The sequence below is a fragment of the Pelophylax lessonae genome (assembly GCF_965119305.1).
Source record: "Pelophylax lessonae genome assembly, chromosome: 12".
Lineage (NCBI taxonomy): Eukaryota > Metazoa > Chordata > Amphibia > Anura > Ranidae > Pelophylax > Pelophylax lessonae.
Genome location: NC_138779.1, coordinates 108152031 through 108164505, shown reverse-complemented (window position 1 = coordinate 108164505; position 12475 = coordinate 108152031). Strand labels below are relative to the sequence as shown.

At 41.9% G+C, this 12475-nt stretch overlaps 1 protein-coding gene across 1 annotated transcript in view; it reads right to left on the bottom strand.

Moving 5' to 3' along the window:
* Window positions 1-12475, bottom strand: part of PRKCG (protein kinase C gamma) — a 621643-nt gene that overhangs the window by 526475 nt on the left and 82693 nt on the right. The gene's annotated exons all lie outside the window — the stretch shown is intronic.

Genomic DNA, 12475 nt, shown 5'->3' with positions numbered 1-12475 from the left:
AATTTTTATTTTTTTCTTTATGCTAGTAATGGCGGTGATCAGTGACTTATAATGGAACCGTGATAGTGTGGCAAGAAATCTCACACTAGCTGACACTGGGGGGGACTGATTGGCTGCCACTGACATCACCAGTGACATAAATACAGTGAGTGATCAATAAAAATATTATATACTGTTACTGAACTAATGACACTGGCTGGGAAGGGGTCAACATCTAGGGTGATGAATGGGTTAAATGTGTGCCTATCTATGTGTAATATGGGTGATGTGGGCTGCTTTTACTAATAAGTCTCTTAATTTCATAGATCATTACCTCTGTACAGAGCTCTGTGTTGATTGTCAACACAGAGCTCTGGGCTGTGATTCCCATGTCCCGGCCGTAAATCCCATGTCCCGGCCGCATATCCCGGCCGCAAATCATCGGTTGGGACTAGCTGATAGGCTCCTGCTGTGTACAAGTACAGCAGTTGTAGGCAGGAAGGTGCGCTTGCGCATGCCCTAAGCCCAGCAGCAGGCAGCAATGTATGGGTACGTCGCTTTGTCTGTGCAGGCCGCCCTTTCACAGTACATTGTGGGTGGGCAGTCTGAAAGTGGTTAAAATAATTGAGGATTTTGAAAGTAATACACTCTAAAAAACGTCAACAAAGTTTTTACGAAACATTTCCAATTTTCAGCTCGTTTCTCCCTGCCACCACACTCCCGGCCGATATTACCGGCAATTACCATTTGTAAAAATGACAGCCAAGAATTGCTTTGTATTACACAGCAGGAGCAGTTGTCACAATGCAGCTTCTTCTGTGTAAAATGGCAGTTGCAAAGAGTCAACAAGTGTCACTAAGTATAAACAATATAACAATCGATTCCTTTTGTATTTACCAGTTTGTTTCTATGTAGATTATTGGTGTGACCATGATCTGCATATAACATCAGTTAAGGAAACCTTACAAATTAAAAAAGTATTTAAACAAATATATTCCTATCTCATCTTTTATTAAGCCTTAGGTAAAGTGATTGTAAAGTCTCATTTTTTTTTTTTTTAGTTAAAAATAACAAACCTCCTCTGTGAAGTGGTTTTGCACAGAGCAGCCCAGATCTTCCTCTTCTCGGGTCCCTCCCTGGCTCTTCTGGCCCCTTCCTCCTGTTGAGTGCCCCCGCAGCAAGCAGCTCGCTGTGGGGGCACCCGAGCCGAGCCACAGCTATCTGTGTCTCAGCCAATAAGGAGGGGAGTGCCGGGCAGCCGAGACAGTGCTGCAACATCGCTGGATCTAGAGGGACCTCAGGTAATTATTAGGGGGGCAGAGGGGGGCTGCTACATACAGAGAATGTATTAAAGATTTAAAAAAAAACCTTCTGCCTCACTTTAAAACAAGCCTTCACCTATCTCTGTAGTGCAATCTTAAAGACCACAGTAGTAGCACTGAAGCTCTTCTTGAATAACATCGTTCTCATACATTTATACCCCTTATTAACCACAGCAATTTTTACATTTCCACTACGGGCCTGTATATTTGGGAATAACTTTGTCGTTACTTAAGATAATAAAGTAAGACATTTTTTGGAACAAACTAAGCTTTCTTTTGACAATGTTTTCTTGCAAAAATTATTTTATTTTTTATAAAAAAAAAAAAGAAATGCATTTTTTTTTTTCGATTTTGAGCAGGGTTATTGTAAATAAAAATTATGAATTTTATTATATAATGTGAAGAGTTTAAACTGACACTAAATTATGTTTTTGGTACAAAGCATGGCAGTTATTTGCATTTGAACAAAATGCAATTTTTTTTTCAATTTTGCCCAATTTCTTTTAGTGCAACACTGAAAAAAATAAAATAATAGACAATGAAAACAATAAATATTTAAAAAGAAGAAAAATTATATCTAAAGAGCGAGAAGTTTATTAGGGTTGATTAAGGTTATAGTGATTCTATTCATTCTATGCATTAAAATAAAAAGCCTTCTGGTTGCAGCAGCCCCCCTCAGCCCATCTAATACTTACCTGAGGTCCCTCTAGATCCAGCAATGTTGCAGGAGACACTCGGCTGCCCAAGACTCTCCCTCTTTGCGGCTTCACTGTCTGTTTCCTACTGCACATGTGCGAGTCGCTCTGTGCTTTCTGAATGGTCCTGCTGTCTTCTGGAGCCTGAGTGTCTCCAAGAAGGCAGCAGGTGTGGGGGGGGGGAGCCAAAAATTTTGTAGATTGCCACATTTGCCGTGTGGCAATCTTATCCAGAAGTGGGAGTAAGTACCTGGTTTTGACAGGTATCCTCTCCCCCCAAAAAGTGCTAAATGTGGCAGTGGAGGGGGAGGGTACGAACAGGCAGAGTTTCCCCTTTTGGGTGGAGCTCTGCTTTAGTTCAGGGAATGCTATAAGGTAAAAAATGTATTGACTTTAAAACCACTTTACCCAAACTTGCCCTTTGTAGGGCAAAATACCAGGCTTGCTTTAATGCTCCAATCTTCAACAGCATATGCTCAGCTTTAGTTTACTCATCCATTGTTCTGTTCATCTGCCAGTAGAGAAAAAATGTATCCAATACATTCAGGTATTGCAGAGCATGTGAATCATTTCATGTAATGGTACTGGTAATTGGCCCAAAGGTGTCACATGTGCATGGGGAGTGTTCATAACCCTGTGTAAGCTCCGACTATGAATTAGCTTACATGTGATGGTCTTTCTTTTCTCCCAGCAGCTATTGGGGGAGTGGAGGAAATGAAAGGTTGTGCAGCTAGCTATGGGGGCATTAAAAAGTGGCCTTTTGGCTGTGCCCTGCATGGGAAATAATTATTCATTGCATTTAGAAGAAGGCGAGATTAGCAGCACTTGCAGGGATAAAACCACTTCTTTATTGAAACTTCATAAAAGCAGCAACATGACACACATGATATGTGCTTGGTCAACAAACATATTTCACACTCCCGTGCTTAAACATTTACTTTAAATAAGTGTACTTTTAAATTCAGATACCATGAACAAGTATCCACTATGTATGTGTGCAAACCCTTAAGCCTTCCTTATACAGACATGCCCCCTATTACAGGTAGTAAGAAATATGCTTGTCCTCATTGTTCTTCAAGCTGTCTAGACTCATATAACTTCCAGTCTAGCTGAGCCAAGATACAGAGGGCTGTAATACCAAGACTATTTACTTTTTAGAAACGCCAAGAGCTCATCATCACTTGGGAGTTGGTCCATACATGACCTTATTGTTGTGATAGGTAATGGGTTTATCTGTGTGATACCCCCCTCCCAACTCTGTACAATTTGTGGATATATTGATAATAAAGAGGAAACATTCAGCAGTTGCAAAATGGTGTCATGTACAGGCATCCTTGGGAGAGAAGACAGCCCCCGGGGATGTGTTCTTAACTCAGACAACTTGACAACTGCTATATTTAAACATCCTGTAAATTGGTTTGTGAATTGAAGTACAGTCTATGCTAATTAAGATGGGAAATCTACATTCTGCTCATCCAACTTATTTGAGTAAAAGCTGTAAAAAGACAAAGTCTTTGTGACCCATTCGATCCATCTGGTTTACTGACACCGCATCTCTTCTTGTAACTTTAACCTGTTTATATTTGCATGGCGAGCCAAGATAAATACAGTGAAAAGAGAAGCTATAAATTCAATGTTGGTCTACTTGCACAGATTTATCAATCTTGGCTTGGCCTGGGAAGCAAAGTGGCTTCAGCTACTTCAGAGGGAATGTAAAGTATATGCACAGAATGTATGCTTTTGCTGCAAAGCCTGCCTACTAGTATGGGGCTGAATTAATTTTCATGCAGTGTAGCTAGTCTTCTGGTTGAATAATGGCCAACATCATTCATTCTGCTTCCTATGAGCCCAAACTGTCAGGGGAACTTCACCATGCAACATGGGATCCTAGTACTCCTGGACTGAGCAAACCTTACTGCTCAATTCAGAAGAAAGTACAATTCACTTCTGCCAACAGCCTTATGCCTTGTTATTTGTGCAGCCCAATTTAATCAAATGTGGTGATTTTAGGCATCTTTTGTGTGCAGTTGACTCCTGATGGTTCCCACTTAATACCAGACCTTGCACTATAAAGGATCCTCACCCATATATCCTCATCTATCTCATCTATATCATATATCTGTTGTGCATCAGCTTACCCCCTTTAGTTTGAAATCACTGCATTATAGGGTTAGTTCACCTTTAGCAAAAAAAAAAAAAAAAAACCTGCCTATGTAGATAAGGGGCTGTAGATGAAACAAACTGTGCAGCTTTGACCAAAATGTAATAATGCCCCTGCTGTAGGTGCAGGCCATTGACGTACCTCATGAAGTTTAACTGGAAAACTCCCAGGATGTTGCTAGGACATTTCTAAGGGAGGCCTAGCTATTACTGTTCACCTTTACCACCACAGCAGTGAGCTCTCAAACTCTGAGCTCAGAGCTACTGTATCAGGGGAGAGAAAGTGAATATGAGGGGGTTTGAATGAGAGAAATTGTTTGCTACTGTGATGGTGAAAGTGAACAGAAATAGCTGGGCCTCCCTTAGCAACATCCTAACAACTTCCTGGGAGTTCCCAGTCAGGATTCATTAGGTACGTAAATGGCCTACACCTTTAGCAAGGAAATTATTCAACTTTAGTCAAAGCTGCAGTTTTTTTTTTTTTTTTCAGAGACACTTCTTATCTGCAAAGGCAATTTTTGGTAAAGATGAACTAACCATTTAAAGAGGAAAAAAAATGTTAAAATACAAAAAGTGCCTATACAGGAGAAAGTTCATTATTAGAAATGAGCTACAGGGGTTCTGGTCGAACATGGGCTTGATAAAAACACAACTCAATTGCCGTTTGGAAAAATGGCAAACTAATGCAAACATTTGCTGTTATAGCAACCAGTTACTAATAATGCACTTCCTGACCTTTCAACTGTGGTCAGGTGGCTTAGATGGGCCATTAATGAAGGCTTTTGTGTGTGCTAGCCACTCATAATAAAAGATACGGTTACCAGCAGTCTTTCTCAGCGTGTATTGGAATATATAGTGAGGTGGCAATGCTTTCAGGGAGAGATAGTTGTGCTTTACATGGCTCTATACAATGATCTATGATGTGTACTATATTGTGCTGCATTACTGTGAATTGTGTTGTGTGGTGGGCTACACTCCATGTTCACAGTGCATATACTACCTTTTTGTATGTGTCAGCAGTTTTTTTGGTAATTTTATTGTGTGTTTTTCTTATTTGTAAAAAAAAAGAAAAGAAAAGGGCTGGGGGTGGCAGAGTATATTTTATACAGTTTTGCTGGAGTCTTTTTTTTTTTTTTTATTCTAGGGTGAGCAGTGTTTGCTTGTGATCACACATCACTGCATATTGTTTTGTGCACCTAATCACCACAATGTTAAGTGCACCAAAGAACTCCATCCCAATTCCCACTATTGCCATAGCTGATAATAGGGTTAGGCATTCCCCTGTATTTATAATGTCAGGCAGACCTAAATAATGGTGCAGAAGTTCCTATAGGGAGCAGGCAGGTCTGGGCTTTGTAGGGCAAAATGGTGGGAAGGCCAAACCTTTGAGAGGTAGGGCACATCTGCCTTTTCTTTCAAGTAGTGAGTGTGCTATACTGCTAGAGCATGCTAGAGCACATGAAGGAAGTAGATGTATTGCTTATCATGCCTTTCTCATGTTTCTTCTCTCAGATACAGAGCAGACAATTTTCAGCAACAGCTCCATAAACTAGCATGAAAGAGTAGGCTGATTTATCTCAGCATACCATTAGTAACTTGCTGCAGGAGGATATGCTAGAACTCCCATTTTCAGATGTTGAGGAAAAGAGCACCAGAAGCATAGAAGGAGGGCACATCAGCCAGGTAGCAGTGATTTGCTGTGAGGTTACTGCAGCTTACTGCCAAGTGGGAGGGTGGGGATAATTGGTACCCAGATGCAATCATGCAACCAGACAACCTGAGATTTTAGAGGTGGAATGTAAAGGAGAGGCAAGACAGCAGCAAGTGATGACTTCATCCAGAGGCAACTTGCAGAGGATTGGAGGGAGAAGCCATTCTATTCCACCAGATGGTTCTGTTCCACAGGTAGAGGTATTTGCTATTCCCCCCAGGCCCCACCACATAACTCAGCAGTCTATACCTTTTTTCATTTTTTTTTCTGCTACGGACAGCAGCTTTGTGGTTTGCAGGCTCTGCCTACATCCTATCAGTCGGGTAAACCTATCTTTCATTTTGGTACCATATGCATGATGAGACACATGAATTTGTACAACAAAGCTTGATGGAATCAGCACAACAATTACACTAGGCAGCAGCAAAAGGCCTGCACTACTCTTCCTTGTTTCTTACTTTCCATATTTCTCTCCACTCCACAATATTCTTTATTTGCATCTTCTGTAACAACTGTGGCCTCAAGGGACAGGGAGTGAAATCTGACAAGGGATTTAAGCTGGTTGACTTTATGGCAAATCAAGTGAAGAAGAAGGTCACCTTGGAGCCAATTCTAAGGGCCAAGGGTATGCTTGAACCTCACCATAAAGTTCTAATCCCAGCCCACTGTCTCCAGCAGCATATTTGATTAGGCAGGTGCCTCTTTTTCAGCAGCTGGAGTGGAAGAAAAAGCTGTCTCTTAATCACCCCCAAGCCCAGCGTTCCAATGCCAGGTTGGCAAAACTGCTGACTTTACAATTTCTCCTGTTCCAGCTGGTGAAGTCGGCCCCCTTCTGCAAGTTTGCTGCTTATGAATTATATTATATACATTATACATTTTCCCTAGTAATTCGACCCCCCCCCCCCAAAAACGATGTACTTTACACCATTATCAGCCACCCTTGATGGCCTGCCATTATTTATTAGTTTCTGCTATCTCTGCTGGGCTGCAACCATCCCCAGCTTCTGCCATCTCTGCTGGCCTGCCACCATTACTAGCTCCTTCCACCTCTTCTAACCTGCCACCATTACAATGCAATGCTGCACTGTTTAAAAAAACTAATTCTATGAAACTGTTTTGCGAATGGCAAATTAGTATGAAGTTGGGGGGCTTTAGCTTTATTATTATTTTTTTATTTCATTTTTCTAGAGAACAATTTCCTATAGCTTTTTTATCTACTGTGACTGTGACTTCCACTGGTCAATTCATGCCCATTACTACAGGATAAAAAAAATCAGGTGTTGCAGCCAAAACTAGCTAAAAACATGATTTTTGACTTACCATAAAATCCTGTACTTTATTAAGGGACACAGCTCTGAAACAACTGTTCACCATCTACAGGAGAATTGGACACTGCCAAAAAAAATCTGTTAAATAATCAGTATAACTCTTCCCACTCCCATCATGCTTTGGTTTTGTGCAAAAGCAGTAGTAGGGGTGACCACACGTTAGAAGGATAGGACATGTGTCTCCTAATAAACCTCCCTCCCTCCACCAAATTCAATAATTCAGAAATCCTGCTATCCTAATTGTTAAGTGACACAGGGTTAGAAGAACACAGAGCAGTCCAATGGAAGTGTTAGTAACAGCATACAAAACTCTAACAATCCCATCAACCAGGTAAAAACTGAAAGGCAGCTGCAGCTCAATGAATCTGAAACTGGCATCAGCGGACGCCTGAACATCCACTTGGTAAAACTGAAAGAGAATAGATGATCAGAAGACCAGGTGGCAACCTTGCACATCTGGGAAACAGATGTCAGATGCTGGTAAGCACAAAAGGCACTTACTGATCTAGCAGAGTGTGCCTTGACAGGAAAACATGGAACCTTATTCTTAAGCCTAGAGGTCTGAATGGAAAGGTGTCTGCATCATCCAGAAATGGTGGAACAAGAGGCAGGCTGTACCTTTATGGGGACACTCAGGTCTGACAAAGAGGGAGTTATTTAAACTGAAAGAATATGTATCTGAGCAATAAACACCTGTTACCCCATTAAACAATTGAGGAAAAACTCTTTGGAATGTACAGGAGCAGAGGAAAGAAATGAACAATAGCCTGGTTAATGTAAAAGGAATAAACCACCTCAGTGAGGAAAGAGGCTCTAAGTCTTAAGACAACCTTGTCTGTGCAGAACAAAAAAAGGTTTCCATATTACAGAGGGCCACTAACTTAAAAGAGAAGTATGGGTTTCTCACTTGTCACCCATTTATACTTACCTAGGTGGATGCAGCATCGGTCCAATGCTGCATCTGTCCCCCGGCATCTCTGCACTGAGAACCGAGCGAATGAACAATACCGATTGCTAGGTTCTGACAGCTCCCAGAGCAGAGAGCTGCTCACTGTCAGTTAGCAGCACTCCGCTTTGCCCCCTCCTCGCTTATTGGAGCACTGAGCAGTGGAGGGATGGAGAACGGCCGGCTCAGACTCTCTGCGGCTCGCTAAGAGGCTGAGCCAGGTGTTGGACCGGCATCTGTGATGTCAGCAGAGAGTGGAATTTAGACCGCTCTTTGCTGAAAATGGGTCCCAGGAGTGCTAAACGATCTGCACTCCTGTGATCAATAGGAAATGTACAGCCAAACGAGCTTTGGCTGTACATCTCCTTTAAAAAAGCCTTGCTTGGATGATTGTAATGAGGAAAGGAAGACCACATTTTTAGGGGAGTTTGGACAAAAGAAATAACTCTGATTGGTTTAAAGGGGGGCCTCTGAAGAGCCAATAGTACCAGGTTAATATCCCACAGGGTCATCTGTGAATATACAGGGGGGATCTTGTAAGCAACCCTCTCTTTAAAGATCCTTACCAGGGAATGAGAGATTAATGCTTTTTAAAAGGAAACCGCTAAAGCTGGGTTTCGGCCTTTCATAGTACCTAAGGCCAGCTGTTGATTGAGACCCTGTTGAAGAAAGGTCAGGATGCATCCACAAAGTACTTCCTGGGATGAAACCTGCCTCACACATTGCAGAACATGCTTTCTAAGTACAATGGTAGATCATGCAATAATTGGATTTCCTAGCTTTTATGAGAATGAGAATAAGAATAATGGAGTCAGATTGGCCCCTATCCTTGAGGACCTGGGCTTCAACAGACATGCCATTAAGCACCCCATGAAACAGGGTGGTAGGCAGTGTGGTAAACCAGACCTTGAAACAAAGGATTCAGATGGTCTGGAAAAGCCCACAGAGTTTGATGAAGGCCTGATGAAATCCCAATACTGAATTCCCTTGGGCCAGCTCAGTGCAAACAGTATCATAAAAACGCCCTCCGCCTCGATTCTGTAGAGTTGACAAGGAAGGTGTTTCAGAGAAAGGAATGCATTGATCAGGTTGAACTGATCCCACAGAGTCACCAGAGCATCCATGGTTATTGATGTTTTTATGGGAACAAGCATTTCCATTTGCAGTTTTTAACTCTCCTATCTACGTGATACTTTACTATTTCTCCTAACTTGCAATCTCAATAGTAAAAGGTAGTGAGAGTAAATTTTTCCAGCAGGGGATGTAACAAGAGAGGTAATATTTACCAATCCAAAACTAGAAAAAAGAGGTTTTAGCTGGAGTTCTACTTTAGATGTATTGGAATCCAAAGACTTTAATGGCAGCTCCGTCAATACACAATGGGGGAGATTTACTAAAATTGGAACACTCATACTGGTGCAGCTGTGCATGGTAGCCAATCAGCTTCAAACATCAGCTTGTTCAATTAAGCTTTAACAACTAAACCTAGAAGTTGATTGGTTTCTATGCAGAGCTGCACCAGATTTTACATTCTTTAGTTTTAATAAATAACCCCAATGTAATGTGCTACTGTACTCTATTTCTCTAGAACTGTTCCCCCCCCCCCCCCCCCCCCCCCCGCCTGGCCCAGCAAGTGAATGCCTGAAGCTTGATACATGTACAAAAATGCAAAAACAATTTTTAAATCACCAGGAATACACTCTACTCAAGTGTGAATGCAGGGTAACAAAGAAAAATAAAATTAGTTATAAGAAACAAATAGTAAAAGTGGATTGAATTTCCCATAAACAAAAGCTAAATTCAAATGATATATGAGTTAAATAAAAACCTAAATAGATGTGAATTTATTTATATATGTTATCACAGTTTTATGTTACTAATGTCTAGCAGCCAAAAATGTTGCTATAATGGCAATTATGTGGTAAGATTGGTAACTAAATGTCATTTGACAGGACGCCTGATTGCAGCCTTTTCACAGTCAGCAATCGTGCATAAATTATACATTGTTAAAATGATAATCTATCCTTCCCGAAGGACCTGCAGCGCACTGCACCATAATGCTTTGATGGCACCACCAACAGAGCCTAGTTACTTGGAGTAGGCCGAGATTGTTTTGCGTTCACCAGCAGGAGGCAGTCTCATTAAGACTGTTGCACTTCCCAGCTCAGCAAGCTGTAAGCCTCTTGCACTGCAAAGATAGATGGGCACCTATAGTGTGTGGACAGGAAACAGCTTTTTCCCCCAAATAAACAAAGGTTAAATTTTAAAAAAAACAGTAACAACAGCATTAATAAATGTCAAAGGTTGTTGGCGGAATGCAAAGACTATATATTAAACTGGCCAATTTTGTTTTGAAAAGGCAGTAAAAGGAGCAGCTAAAGTTATTGCTATTAAAGAGCAACTCCACTTCTGTTAAAAGAAAAAAAAAAAAAGAATAATCCCTCTGGGTGATCAATGTACATTACAGGGATTTTAACAAACTATGTAGCATATCCCCGCCTTTTGTTTCTGTGAAGAAATAGCTCTTTGTTTAACCAGACTGATTGAATACAGATTCTGAATGGGACAGTTTGGTTCATTATAATAAGCTGGTGCACTGTGTTCTGATAAGAAAAGCGGTCAGTCAACAGTACACTAGTTTACAGGGCCAGTACAAGGGGTGGATGGGCATCTAGGAGGAGTAGCTGTTCCATGCACAGTGTTTTAATGTGGGGGAAGAGGGTGCCATGTGGCTAAGTATATCTGTATCAGTAGACACCAATTACAGTTTGTGACATTACTTTATTGAACTGGATTGTGACAGAGCCTGGCAGCCACCTCTAAATGCAGCCTGGAACATGACCTGTCACAGAAGATGGTTGGTGGTTACCTGAGCAGAGAGAAGCATGGTGCTGGAGTTGTGACATGCTTCATCTGATGCCACATACTCTTCTCATCCTGCAAGTATATGGTGCCCCCTTTCGGCTGTACAGGTGCTACTATTAGAGATGAGGGAAGAGAACTTACCAGCAGATGATGGACAGTGGGGATTCACCAACAACAATATGCCAAGGTCTGGTGAGTACAAGTCAGGGTCCGGGAATTTGTGCTGGAGGTGGTTTTGTCAGAGGTAGGGGGCTGAAAGATAGTTTCAGAAAGAGGGAGAAATGTTTCTTTGGGAGGCATGCTGTGCTCCATTTAATTTTGGTCTGTACACTTGTAAGGGGTCGGGTTGGTTGCCGGGTAGGGTGCTGTGGTGGTCGTCACGTCCTCCATGTTCCCCTCCTTGTTATGTGCCAAGGGAGGGTGACATGAGAGGCCTACCCCAAGGTGGGTTCTTCTGGGCTACGCTGGGCACCTGTAACAGGATCACTTCACTTTACAGATTGGGTACCTTTACTTCTGTGCCATTTTTCATCAATGCCCTGGGACAAAGCTAAAGGCTGCCATGAGGGAATACTCGACCTTAAGGCAGGCTTCCACTATTAGAGATGCACCAACTGTTCTCCAGTTAACTCTCGGGTCCCCGTGTCAATAAACACCTTCTCTGTAACTTGCATTTAGGAGGGACACACTGAGCTTTGTCCACATCCACCTGTCTGGCCTATCACCACTACCTCACTCCCAGTAACGGTGTGAGGTCCCATCATGCAAATAGCACAGACTCCATGTGTGCACTTAACTTCACTTAACTCTTCAGTACCTGTGTACAGGCTGGGGACTTCTGCAGAGGGAGTCTGCTCCTGTTGTTATGTGAGATGAAGTCTCACGGAGAGAGTACTGACAACAACTCCCTCCTGCTATCCTACCTATCTCAGGCAGACGCTTAGCATCAGGCTGTTTGTAACTTCCATTATCCTAGGTAACCCTTGCATCTGCACACTGTATTACTCTTGTACTGATATCTTTATACCCCAAAGTACCTTAGTGACCTGAACCATGGCATGGTGCCGGCTACTTGCATTACACCCTTTCAGTAACTTCAGACCAGGTGAGAACAAGGTTTTCAAACTTTACTTGAAAAAGTGCAAAAGGCATTGCAAAGTCCAACATGCAGCATATCGGAGAACTGGAGAAAATGCAGAGAAGAGCAACCAAACTGATAAGAGGCATGGAGAAGCTCAGCTATGAGGAAAGATTAGAGGAACTGAATTTATTCTCTCTTGAGAAGAGGAGATTAAGGGGATATGATCATCATGTATAAATACATACAGTAAGAGGTCCATATAGGGAACTTGGTGTTGAGTTATTTACTTTAAAGTCATCAGGGGGGCACTCTTTACATCTAGAGGAAAATAGATTTTTGGCTCCAAATATTGAAAGTTTTTTTTTCACAGTAAGGGCTGTGAAAATGT